The 12,575-nt window shown below is 47.0% G+C and overlaps 1 protein-coding gene across 1 annotated transcript in view; it reads right to left on the bottom strand.

Moving 5' to 3' along the window:
• PCDH9 (protocadherin 9) overlaps window positions 1–12,575 on the bottom strand; it is a gene marked incomplete in the record, with an annotated part of 2,477,617 nt that overhangs the window by 887,950 nt on the left and 1,577,092 nt on the right.

The following is a 12,575-nucleotide window of genomic DNA, read 5'->3' as shown; positions in this document are numbered from 1 at the left end:
GTGTAAAGAGTAAGGGGCGGAAAAGGGGTGGGAGAATGGGTGTTCACTACCTACCTTCGAATTTTAAAACCACAAAAAGCAGCGCCCGGATGCCAGATATCCGCGTAACTTTACTGCTGCTCCTGATGAAAAGCAAGCATTGCACACCTCGAGTTTTAAGGCTTACACAACAGGGTGAGGGGTCCAGGTCAACGGGGGGAGTACGCAGGATGAAGAACAAGAGAGGTCTGAAAGCCCTCGCTATTAACTGGACAGACTGGTGGACGAATTGCAAAACTGGGAATGTGCCTCAAGCAGGCATGTTGCAAAATCCACTGACATACATGCTTCAAAGCCAGCAAGGTCCTGTGGAAGACACACGTGTGCTACCTGTGTTTGAGTAACCTCTTTAAATTGGAGCACACTTATGCGCGGCTGGTGCATTTTAAAGCATGCACACGCACAATTAAAACGTTCAGTTTTTCCTTGCTCACGCACGCACACTTATTTTAAAATCGACCTCTTAGTGTGCAGAATCAGTCAGCAGCAGCAATTCACTGAGCTCTGTTTATAACAAAAGTGCCTGTCTCATCTGCTGACTGTGTGCGACCACATTAGGGTGTACGCTGACTGTAATACTAAAAGCCCCTACCTATAAGGGATTTTTGGAATGAATTCCATCATGTCACTGGAATCAAGAGATTGGGAGAGTAAGAGAGAAAGCTATTCTTCCTCTAAAGAGGCCTGGGTAAACACAAGTAGCTGTGGCGATGGTGAGAGCAGGAATGAGGAGCAGGAGCCCTCCTATTCAACACCGAAGGGATTTTCTTTTAAGCGGGGAAAACAGCTAGAGGTGTAGGGGTTGACTGAGAAACTGGAATCAACACCACCTGTTCCCATTTCCATTGCTAATATGGTGCAGGGGCAGAAAACTCAGGCTCAGTATAGGGTGGTGGTGGCGGCAGCAGGAGCAGAGAGTCACTAGGTGTACATCAGCAAAAGGCAACACAGTTCTACCTGTTCCATATGATGAGTGTCATGGGCAGATCTCTGCAGAAACTATTCATGCAGACGAATCATCAGGGGTTTGATGATTTAAAGGAAGTGTATACTGAAAAAGCTGGGAACTGAGGAAGGTTTGCAGAACCTTGCTAGTAGTGTAATATCTGCTGAGTAGCAGCAGGAGGACAGCATATCCACAGATGAAGTCAACGATCGCCTCTCCAGGAACAGCATGCAGTAGAGATTTTGAGAGGAGCCCCTAGTCTTTTACCTCTTGGTCTGTTCACAACCGAAGCACCAAAGGATCCAGAGAGGGGATCAGGCAAGATATCAGAGGTGGAAGAATAGTATTTTGAAGGATGCAATAACTGATTAAAAACTATCAGTACAGGAAAAGATATTATGCCATTTGTCAAACAAAAATATGATTCATTATTTGCAGAAACAACACCTGTTAGTTTTGGGTTCAGGGGAGGATGATATTAATCTGGGAACCCCCGTCCTCCATTCAAAGCAGAGGCAGCAGCAGAAGCAGAAAAGCTACAGCACAGCTGACCTCCCTGGCTCCTACCATCAGTGAGGCAGCAGGCCTTCAGGCCCCCTCGCAAGCCACCAGGGAGAAGATTGGGTGTTGCTCTCCTTCATTATCCCGGGGCAAGAGTCAGGCAGAATCTAAGGTGGTGATACAGACCACCAGGGAAATCAATGCCTTGGAACCAGTTCCTGCAAGTGGCTGACAAAGTAGGATTTAAGTGGCTGCTACATGTCTTAGCCTCAAATTAGAAAGTTCCATCTAGGACATTTAGCAGACAGGTGATCCCTGCCCTTTTTACACATTTCTGTGCCTGGATACAGGCACTGCTGTCCAAAGCATAGGGGATTAGCCTCCATTTTATGCGTGACATTTGGACTCGCCAGAATGATAACCATGCCTACTTCCTGACAGCACACTGGTGGCATCTGGGTGAGACAGAGGCAGGAAACAGCTCAAAAAGGGCCACACAAGCAGGGTACAGGTGGTTATGCTGCATTCTCTGTGATTGGCAAAAGCTAACTATCAGCCCATATCTTATTGGTGATAAGGGTTATGACATAGGGCTGGCATCTAGGACAGGAAAACATGACTACTACTAGGAGTTTTGTTGCGGATGGTGGCAGCTGCATGATCAAGGTAGTGATTGATGAGGGATACCAGGGAATGTGATGCTTTTCATACTTGCTGTACTTAGCAGTAAGTGAAGCCTTGGGGCTGGTGCCCAAGGAAGGCAGCAACTTTGTCCTGTGTAAGCTGATAGATAGATGCAGGGAAATGGGGGGGGGGGGGCATTTTAACTGGAGCATGAAAGGTGGGCAGTAGCTCTGTGAGAAGCAGGCAGCAATGGAAGCACCTGTGCACCAAATTATTCAGAATGTAAGCACCAGGTGGAGTTCCACCTATCTGATGATGCAGAGATTAGTGAAGCAACAGACATCCCTTCATGAGACATCTGTGGATGCTAAGATTGGGGTGGATCACCCCCTGGGGCATCATGATTGTTTACCCAACAACTCCTGAAGTCTTTCAAGGATGCCAAGAAGGATCTGAGTTCAACAAAAGGCAGCTAGGGCAACATCATCTCCATAGTCAATACCCTGAAGAAGTTATAGATTTTCTGGCAGGAAAACTTGTGGACTTCTTCCTTCAGCAAGTGGAAAATCAGATCAAATCCCTCAGCCTTATATGCTGGCCACCCTGTGTGAAAGGGCATTTCACCCTCCAAACTAGCACTCTGGCTATGTACACAAATGAGAGATTCAAAGTCAGAGAAGAAATTGGGTTGTAGTTAAGGACAGTGTAGATTCTCTATGCAGTACTGACAGCACTAGCAGCACCCTGAAAGCTACCACTTTCTCTTCAACCATTATCTGTCCTCCAAGTCCCTGTGGCCACCACACAAAGGACTGAAAACAGAGCCCAGTATTGCCCTTCAGCAAATGAGAACCCTGCAGTTACGTAGTACATTGGAGAGCCCTTTCAGGTCATGCTCATAGCCCCACTGGAATATTGAGCACACAAGGCTTCAGTCTTTCCTGACTTTGCTAAGGTTACCCAGCATTTCTCTTCCTATCCATCAACCATGTGCCTAGTGAATGCCTATTCTTAATGGCAGGGGACATCTTAATTCCATATTGTTCCCAGCTGGCACCTGAGTTAGTAAAAAGTTGGCATTCCTTAATTTCAATCTGTAACATTAAATGGATATAATTCTATTTAAAAAAGCATTAATGCAACACAAGCCACATTTGAAACATTTTATGTGGCAAACAAAGAACCTGGGTCACCCTTATTAGACCAAAGGATACCAACAAATTGTCATCATGTGCCAGTCTACATCTTAAGTGTTTAAATTTCAAATGAAGTTTTTCAAAACACTGCGTATCAATTTCAAACAAAACCTTATGTATGGCAATTAGAGATGTGCTTCGTTTTTTTCTACCGGGTCGTTTTTCGGTTCGAATACTTCGTGGTATAATTCGGGTCTTCTCGTTTCGTTTTCGGTTCGTTTGCCCGAAAACGAAACGAGAAACCCGAAACCGGACCGAAAAACGAATCGGTAACGAAGCGAAAAAAAAAAACCACCCCAAGCATTTAAAAACATTTTTAAGCATTTTCGTACATATATAACAACCCCCCCCCCCCATCCCGATCCCTCCCCAAGACTTACGAAGATCCCTGGTGGTCCAGCGGGGTCCCGGGGTCCATTTTCCCTCCGTGCCCTCCGTGCCCGGTGTGCTGTGCTGCAAGCCGTGCGCCTCAAAATGGTGCCGAATAGCCCGAACTACCATGTCACAGGGGCTTTCGGCGCTATTGGTCAGCCCCTGTCACATGGCCATCGGCGCCATCTTGTGCTCCTATCATGTGACAGGAGCTGACCAATGGCGCCGAAAGCCTCTGTGACATAGTATGGGCAAAGGCTATCGGCGCCATTTTGGTTACTGGCAGCCGAAAACGAAATCGCTTTCGGACCCTTGCTGGACCCCCAGGGATTATTGGCAAGCCTTGGGGGGGTCAGGAGGGGGCTCCTGACCCCCCCCTTGGGGGGGTCAGCAAGGGTCCTGACCCCCCAAGGCTCCTGACCCCCCCAAGGCTTGCCAATAATCCCTGGGGGTCCAGCAAGGGTCCGAAAGCGATTTCGTTTTCGGCTGCCAGTAACCAAAATGGCGCCGATAGCCTTTGCCCATACTATGTCACAGAGGCTTTCGGCGCCATTGGTCAGCTCCTGTCACATGATAGGAGCACAAGATGGCGCCGATGGCCATGTGACAGGGGCTGACCAATAGCGCCGAAAGCCCCTGTGACATGGTAGTTCGGGCTATTCGGCACCATTTTGAGGCGCACGGCTTGCAGCACAGCACACCGGGCACGGAGGGAAAATGGACCCCGGGACCCCGCTGGACCACCAGGGATCTTCGTAAGTCTTGGGGAGGGATCGGGGGGTGGTGTATTATAGTAAATTTAAATGTTTGGGGTGGGTTTTAATAAAAAAAAAAATTTGTGCCCCCTCTCCCCAGGCAAACCCGAAAACGAATTTTCCCCCGAATTGCGGGGAAAATTTCGTTTCCGGTTTCGGTGGCTCCGAAATAACGGCGTTTATGTCGTGTTTCGGATACTCCGAAACAGAAACGAATTAGGAAATTTCGTTAAATTTCCTAAATAGGGCGAAAAACGAACCACATCTCTAATGGCAATCATCCCATAAATAAGCTTAAATCCTTGTGCTGTGAGTGATTAAGCACTCTCGCGTAACTGAGCACTTCCTTAATTTCAACATCCTTCTGCTGGGTTTCCCTGAATTTCAATGCAAGTAGCAGAAACACTAAGGGGCAGATTTTATAAATTTGCGCACACGCGTACTTTTGTTCGCGCACCAGGCGCGAACAAGAGTTCGTGGGATTTCAATAGATACGCGCGTAGCCGCGCGTATCCATTAGAATCCGGGGTCGACGCGTGCAAGGCTGCCCAAAATTGGCAGCCTGCGTGCGCCGAGCTGTTCAGCCTGCCTCCGTTCCCTCCCTTCTCTTCCCTAACCCACCCCCCGGCCCTATCTAACCCCCCCCCCCCACCTCTATCACGAAAGTTACGGCTGCTCAAAGCAGGCGTAACTTTGTGTGCACCAGGCCAGCTGCCACGCTCCATGTTCCGGTCCGGGGGCTGGTCCGGAGGCCGCGGCCATGTCCCCGGGCCAAAACCATGCCCGCGGCGCCGCCCCCTGGATGACACGCTGAACACGTCACGCCCCCTCAACACGCCCCCGATGACGCGCGGATCGTGTCACGCCCCCTCGCACGCCCCCGATGATGCGCGGATCACGACACGGCCCCCGAAACAACCCCCCCCCCCCGGAAAGCCCCTGGACTTACGCGCATCCCTGGGCTTTGCGCGCGCCGGAAGCCTATGCAACATAGGTTCGGCGCACGCAGGGGGTGTTTGGGCCAGGTTTTCGGGGGTATGCCCGTATCTTACCCGCGTACCCCTTTGAAAATCTGGCCCTGAGTGCACATCTTTTTGGCCTCATTATCTTGCTGTTTTGTTGCCAGTTGCCACCCTCGCTGGTGCTGCCACCCAGCCTGCTCCTTCTACCCTTCTGCTCTCTTTGTTCCCCTGCGTGTTTTGGACCCCGAAACAAAACAAAAAAAGAGAAAATTTAACAAAAGAAATACCCTCTCCTCCCATGCCCCTCTCTAGTTTCCTTGGGATATTGTTGCTGCTTTTGCTGTGCCTCCCCGGTCTACGTCATTGCCTTGCTGCATTCCTTGTTTAGCTCCTGGATGTGTTTTTGCCACACTTCTTATGCATTATCCCTCAGTCTACGGATTGGGGTGTTTACGCCACTCTGCTCACTGCTTTACTTCTCACACTATTACTTGGGATGTTGATGCTACTTTTCTTTATGCCATACCCCTCTTGCAATGTATTCTTCATGCCACTGTGTTTGTTACCACAGCTTTCACTCTATGCCTTGGGGTGCTGATGCTATTGCTGGGGCCCTTTGCTCCTCTTTTGGTGTTTTGGGGTGTTCATGTCACTAGTTGAGTTGCTTTGCCCTTCTCACATGGCTTGGGCTGTTCATGGCACTGTTGGTGCCCTTTTCCCATTTTTAGTGTCATGGGATGTTTCTCTCACTCCTGGTATCTTGGAGTGCTGTTGTCTTTGGTGCTGATAGTTTGATAATATTTGGAAATACACATCATACTTGAGTCAAAATCAGGATGCCAAACTTTCACCATTCACTTTAATGGAAATAAATGAAATGAATGAGCTTCTGATCTGACCTGAACGAATCAGGAAACGTAACCAAAAATTGGAGCTAAAGTGACCATTTTTTTCTGTACACACCCCTGTGGTACATTTTAAACTTTTTTTTCCTTTATAAAGAAAACATTTCTGGAAATAAAGGAAAGGAAAATGTGTGGTCAGAGTTGTATTTAAGGACCAAAAAAGTATCGTTGGCAGGCAGAAATAGCTTATGTCCCTTGGACTTCTTTCTCTTCCTATCAGTAGGTCTCTTGACATTGTAATAAGTGAAGTGAAACAGCAAAGGCCCAGTGACATCATGTTTACAAAATAAAAATGTCTGTGCTTAGTTATGGAATCCTGGGCCACCTCTTTGTCATCACCTAAGGAAGGGCACAAACCTTTAAATACTTGTTTGCAGATATGATTAGTTTTCATTCTCTACTAATTGCTTCAAGTTCCTTAGAATTCCAGGTATCATAAAAGCATTGTGATAGCTCTTCCAAAACTAAGTTTCTAAAGAAAAATATGAATAAATAAAGAAGCTTGAAAAGTCTATTTTTTTTTACATTCTGCAGTAGGCCATCATTCAAACTCATCTTTAAAGAATTCTCAGTTATATGCCCGTTCAAAGATTGCGTCTGCTTAGATAATCTCTGAAATCTTAATATTGGCCACTTATTTTACAGAAATCTGGCCCTTTCCTTGAATAGTTCAGGAGTATAGGTTTGAGTCTGAACCAAGCAGGGAGATTTCAAGACAGCCACAATTCATTTTGAAATAGTCAGAATCATTTGTAAGCGCTGCTGAAGTATTACACAGTCTTCAGAGCAAAGGCTAGGGAAGACAAAGGGATGAGTTCTCTAGAGGAATAAATAATTTATTTGAAGAAACAGATTCACTAGGAGGAGGAAGTGGGAAGGGCTAAAGCAGACAAATGGGGAAAACAATGTTCAGCACAGAATTAGTCTGTGTCAAAGGGTATTAAGTCAGAAAATCTCCTGAGAGACAACCTTTTATTTCTTACATACAGAGAGCAAAACTGCTTTTCATTAGCCAGATGGAAGATTTCCATAGCCTTCGGTGTCTTGTGGAATTTTTCTCCTAAATATTAAATTGTTTTATAAGAAAAATGACAGCTTGCAGAAATCCAATTCTGCAATATATGTGGAATTTTTGCATGCAAAAAGCACTCAGCAAGAAGACATAACTCATAATGCAAAAAGGCAACCCATTCCTAGGAGACAGCTACATACCCAGCTGTGCATAACTGCTGACTCAAGAGGCATTCTTGCTCTAATCTGATTGAATTAATTTGGCTTAGAACACTTCAAAATCTCATAAGGAGGTGGAGGTTGGGCTGGGTTCCAGCCACCGAGGTAAATGTTGGCACCTGGTCCCCAACATACACCAGGATAGCCAAGGTGGGGGGAGGGCAAGAGGAAGGTTTGCACACATCCTGGGTAGCATGTTGCAGTGTCCTAAGGTTTGAAAGCATACAGCTCCTGGGCTGGTTGCCATGGGGTGCTGAACCTGCGGGCAATGCAATGAGGAGTATCTAAGTGGGAGAAGGGATGAAAGGTGTGGATGTGGGTGTGGTGTTATTTGGCACTTTTTTCTCCTCCTTGCCAAGCAGGTTTTTATTTGGGTTTATACTGTAACTCCCCTCCTATTGGGGTATTTACTAGCCTCCTGGGCTGCAAATGTGGGGGTTGTGATGGCAGGTTCAGGATCACATCAGCACGGCACAGATAGGATGCAGGCAATAAGCAGTCTGGAATAATAATGTGTAACAAACCATGGTAGAATAGAGTGGGCGATTGTGACAGGCCAACAGTATGAGGATCAGCAAACCAGTACAATAGAGCCAGGAAGTGAATCCTGTATGGACCAGCATGAGTGAGTGGTTGTCAGAGATTCAACCACAGAAGAGGTGAAATCAGTCTGAGGATGAAGCAGAGCATGGGCCTTGGTAGTAAGAGGCCCATCCATGTGTGGCATAAGTGGGGCGGAGCAGGGCCTAGAGATGTCAGGAAGGCTTCAGCATCAGGGGTGATGGGAAGAGGCTATTTGGAATTGCAGACTGTAAATGCAGGCCATGGGCACGCTTGACACCTGATTACAAAGGTCAACCACTGAGAATTGCAGCATGGTCAAAGTGATGGAAACTGTGTGATGGTATTGGGCACATTTGGAGGCAGGGGATCTGCATGCAGGAGTTAGTGCATGCAGGGTAGCAGAGTTGCCTCCAACAGAAGGTGAAACAGATATAGTTGAAGAGCCAATATCAGGAGATGGGCAGAAATGGTCTAGAACTGGAGATGTAATGACAGGGGATGGGGATGGTCAAGGGTATGGTGGTAAGAAAGGAGATCAAAGTGGAGTGAATGGGTGATGGGAGGATGAGGAAGTAGGTGGGGTTGTGAAGGCTATGTGCAGATTGAGAAAGGGGAATTTGGAGGTTGAGTTGAGGGAAGGTGGGCAAGATTGGGGAGGGGGGGGCAATGTAATAATGTATTTTCAGGTGCAGTTGGGCTGCTAATATGTTTCTCAGAAAAAGAAATGCCTAGGACATTGATGCAGGCATCTTGAAGGGAGAGCAGAATTCAGAGAGATAGGTATTTGGGCAGAGAGGTTAGCAATTCAGCAATAGCTGTGAACTATCCTGGCCACAACGATGAGCATTGCAGAATCCCAGAAGGTGAGCAATGATACAGGGCTCATGGAAGCTGCATCAATCAAGAGATCACCATGGGAGTCATGGGAAGAAGCGGAGATGCAGGGAAGAATTGTCCAGTTCCTCTTCTTCATCGTCAGAAAGTACTAGTGGCTTGTCTGATTTCAGAAGCTGTGCATGCCAATTGAGGAGAGTTTGAGGAGAAGGGCCCAGGTGCAATACTGGGCCCCTAACCTTGGAGGCCTTTGCTGAATTATGGGAAGGAGTTCCCAAGGATTTATTGGTAAAACATCCATAAGAGGATTTAGTTCATCATTTTCCATTAGGAGCCTAGGAGCATTTTTTCTATTAGCCAGTGTAGCGGATCAATATGACCCATCCCAGCATGGAATAATTTTGACATGCGTAGATGCTATACTGGGGCCCCCAGTGACTAAAAGGGGACATGAGTGAACTACAATTAGTGGTTCCAGGACAACTTGGAAGAGAATCATAATATGTTGTGAGGATATTAATGTAGGGAAACAAAAATGACTAAAAGGCTCAGAGATTGGGAAAAGGGTAGTGTGAGGGCAGCCTCAGGATGAGCATACTTTTTGTGCAGTCACAGTTGTGAGGTAACAGGGTCAAGTCACAGGGTCAGGGCAGGTTACATAGAGGGGTCAGTGAGCAGGGCATATACTGGTGATACAAGAAATCTTCTTGTATGCTCCTGGACTGCAAGTGTAGACACAATTGTTCCATGTGTGAGAAGTCATCCAGCTATTAAGCATTTTAAGTGGGGGAGCATAGGGTAGTCGCCTGCCCCTATGTGAAGAGGAACTGATGTATACGGCCCAAGTTCGGATTTAAGCATAGGGAACATAGGCAACTACCTCCGATGGTAAATTTTTATAAGCGCTGGAGTGTTGTTGCCACCCATGCATGCCTAAATCCAGGCCTACTGCCTTTCATGATATCCCCCCTACCTTTATGGCATGCCTGAGGGCTTCACAAAAGAAGCAGCAGCAAGCAGATCCATGAACTTCAGCAGGGGCCCTCCAGCAATCCCCGCATGCCTACTGGCCTTGTGGCACCCTGCCTCATCCCTCACACATGCAAAGGAAGGAAGTTGGTGTCACAGGGCCGGTGAGCGAATGAAATTTGTGGATCTGCTTGCCATTGCTTCTGTTCTGGGGCCTGCAGCCACAGCTTAGATGTAAGGATAGACAGGGGAGGAATTGCCCCATGGGGAGGGGGTGTTGATCAGCAAGCGCAGACAAATTCCCTCCATCCGTAATGTTTATAGGTGCTGGCAATTTAAATCTGGCTAGGAGACAGTCCCCACCCTTGTGAAATTGGAGACTATAGATCAGTGTTTAAGGGCTTATCCAAAGGTGTAGAAGGCAAGAATGTCAGTAGAGAATTTGGGGGAAGGTTTTCTTATCCTTTGTTTAGGTCTCATGGTGGGGTGCTACTGAGTGGAATGAAGCTTTGGTGAGGTGATTTAGGGTGGTGTTGCACAATATGTTAGAGGCTGAAATGGGCCAGGGATGAATTGCATGTCCATTCTCTGAAACTCCTCTTCCCCCCTTGTGGTAAGAAGACCTGGGGAAGATTGGAGGATTGAGGCAGAGCCCTTGAGGGATTTGTGTTTGTTTTTGGATGTTTGCAGCAATGGTAGGGGGACCCAATATTTTTTTTTTACTGTTTTATTTCAGGGAGGGGTTTCATTTCTTTTTTGTTGTTGTTTCAAATAAAATGAAACAAAACAATAAATGGGAAAAAATAAAAATAAGCAAATGGAAACACCAGCACCAACATCCTGTTTGTGTTATTGATCTCCACTCTCGGAAATAAGTGTACGGAGCACTGATGCCTTCTGATTGGGTCTCCATGTAGTTGAATGCAGTATTGCCCTGAGCTGTCCTAAGTGCTGAAGCATTTTTCCTTGGATTTGAAAGATGGGCAGAAAAGTAAACGGAGTTAGTATGAATAAATTATGGCAAAGTGTCATAGAGGGGGTGCTAAATTCATCTTGAGTGTTTGTGATACAAGTTCTGTAGAGACAATTGCTTGAACGCCTCCTGGGGAGTTGAGGGAAATAGACTTCCCTATATCTAAGGTTGATGCTTTTTCTTTCCTCTAATAAATGAGGAAGGTCACTTTTCTCTCCGTTGCTTTTGCATATGTTCTGCATTACCTGAAGTTTTCCTACAGACAGATCAACCTGCAAGCAGTTCTCAGGTGCAGCTCATTAGACGAGCTGCGTGAGTATGGCATGAACCCCAGGAAACAGCTGGCTTTTCATGCTCACTCTCATTAAAAGGTTCTGGGAACACAGTAATCATGTTTGCAACAATTTCTCGGTAAGGTTGTTTCCATGCACAAGAAAATCAGCTTTTGAAAGAAATGCCTTTCAATGTGCATGCATCATTTTTCTTTCTAATTCCAGCCTTTTATTGGCTAGGTCTACTGTCTTCCATGACAGACGTGTTTTCATAACCTGGCCATTTCCTCCTGCACCTTTTAAGGCTTCCAGCTCAATTGAAACTGGTTTTTATTGGGCCTATGGTGCCATATGAGCCTTCATTTGATCCTTCTATGGCTCAGTACACATGCACCGTGTATTTGACCAATAGGTGTCACTGTTGTGCAATGGCTGTGAATGCAACCACCATGATATTCCCAGTCAGCCCAAGCAACAGAAGCAGAGCTTGGAATCAAACCCAGGTTCGCAGCACATCAGTACACAGCACTGACACTGAGATATCAGAATGGCTACAGCATAGGAAGTGTTGCTTAATGCACACAGAGGATAAATGGATTGTATTATTGTCAGTCCTATTGCAGCCGATCTCAATATGACTACCATTATATTTAGTAGAGTTTTTGTGGGAAAACAGTCCCATAATCACTTGAGACAACTCCAGCATGCAGAAAAATAGCAATTTAATGAGTTCTATTGAACAATATTTTCTGGCACCTGCTTAACTGTGTTGAAGCTACAGGGAAGCAGAAGAGCCAGGTCTTGACTGCCACAGATAATATTTGCTCAGGGTCCAGCCTTAAACCACCTCCTTACCCAACAGGGTGTGTGCAAGAATACAGTTGGGTAGTCCATACTGCCCATGTTGTTGTTATTATTTATAAAGTGACATTAATATACTGTTGCGTTCCTCCCGTGGCTGGAGCCTGGAGTCCACAGAAGCAGGGACCTTTCCTGTGGCGTGGAGCCACCACTGTTCCACGGTCCGGAGGCTGCAGAAGCCCCAGCCTTGCCTGCACTTTGGAGCCGCTCCTCTTCGCTTCTGGAGTCGCCCTCAATCCTCCATGCGCGGCCTGGAGGCTGCCTCCCACTTCAGGGCCTGCCCTGAGGCCCAGCTTCCTCCTGCAGCCCAGCTCAGCTCCTGCTTCACAGCGGCAGTATGGCCGCTGTCCAGGGTCCTGCCCAGCTTCCTCCTAGAGGCGGGCCCGTGTCTCCTCACCAGATTTAAAGGGTCAGTAGGGAGTGGTCCCACTGGCTCCACCTGGACTCCTCCCTGGGTGTCTTCCTTCTTCCAGCCCTTTAAAAGGGCTTCTTGCTCATTCAGTCCTTGCTTCAGCACGGGGCTTAGTCCTCTCAAGGACTCCTCATCTCCAGCTCATGCCTGGCATCTCTGA

Source organism: Rhinatrema bivittatum, chromosome 5, assembly GCF_901001135.1.
Source record: "Rhinatrema bivittatum chromosome 5, aRhiBiv1.1, whole genome shotgun sequence".
Classification (NCBI taxonomy): domain Eukaryota; kingdom Metazoa; phylum Chordata; class Amphibia; order Gymnophiona; family Rhinatrematidae; genus Rhinatrema; species Rhinatrema bivittatum.
The sequence above is the reverse complement of the archived record's forward strand: the minus strand, read 5'-3'. Positions and strand labels throughout refer to the sequence as shown.